Here is a 939-nt window from a genome sequence, read left to right as displayed (position 1 = left end):
GATGTTGTCTGTGCTCTTTTGTGGTGGCGTCGGGCCCCTCTGGCTCTCCCTCCCCACCTATCCCCAGACTGCTGTGAGGCATTTGCCTCACTGGCCAGTTTTCACCCTCAGCTTTGAAGGAAGAGGCAGGAGCTAAGCAGTCAGCCTCTTCAGGAGGGCTGAGCATGGGGTTTGAGGTGCCAACACCAGCACCCTGCTGGGGGAGCCACCCTGAGTCACCCCACCACCCCTGGCCCCAGGATCAGCCCTTCACTTGCAGAAACATTTGTGCATGTCCAGGGTTGAATCAAAGCAGTGCCTGTTTGTGCTGAAATTCAGCCAGGTGCCATCAGTTGGGCCCCTTCCTATCCCCACGCACCCCTTTGTATCCCCTTCCTGCAGGGCAGAGCCGAGAGGAGGGCTGAGCAGCGTCACAGTGGTTTAGGTTTAGCGTGGTACCACCTCCCCCAGCCCTGCCAAGGTGATGCAGACCCCAAAGTGAGGCCATTACACAGGGCTGGCTTGAGAAGCTGATCTGGGGACTCTGAAGCTGAGACTGGGGAGGGGAGAGGCTCTGGCTGGCTTGTTCTGTGGGTCAGCACAGACACCCTGACCCCACGGCACTGGGAAGGAGGTGCAAAACCTGCTCACTTCCCAATTGCATTTCAGGCACCTGTGGCTCTATCAGTCCATCCAGGACTTTTGTTCCTCTCAGGAAGGAAGCCCAGTGACAGGGAAAAGGCTGCAAGACTGCCAGCAGTGGGCCAAATCCCTCCTTCAGCCACGCAGGGCATTGCCTGCTGGAAGAAGAGGAGCTGTCACCTCCAACAGGGATTTCTGCACTTTGCACTGGGCTGGCCTGGCTGCAGAAATTCACAATGGGGTTAACATAAAGCTCTCGAGAACATATTCTATAACCAGCCAAAGCCTCTTACCTCACCCCAATGCAGGCCAGCAGTA

This window comes from Tyto alba, unplaced genomic scaffold, assembly GCF_018691265.1.
Source record: "Tyto alba isolate M040663 unplaced genomic scaffold, T.alba_DEE_v4.0 Super-Scaffold_7, whole genome shotgun sequence".
In the NCBI taxonomy this organism is placed as follows: domain Eukaryota; kingdom Metazoa; phylum Chordata; class Aves; order Strigiformes; family Tytonidae; genus Tyto; species Tyto alba.
Note: the sequence above shows the minus strand (reverse complement) of the source record.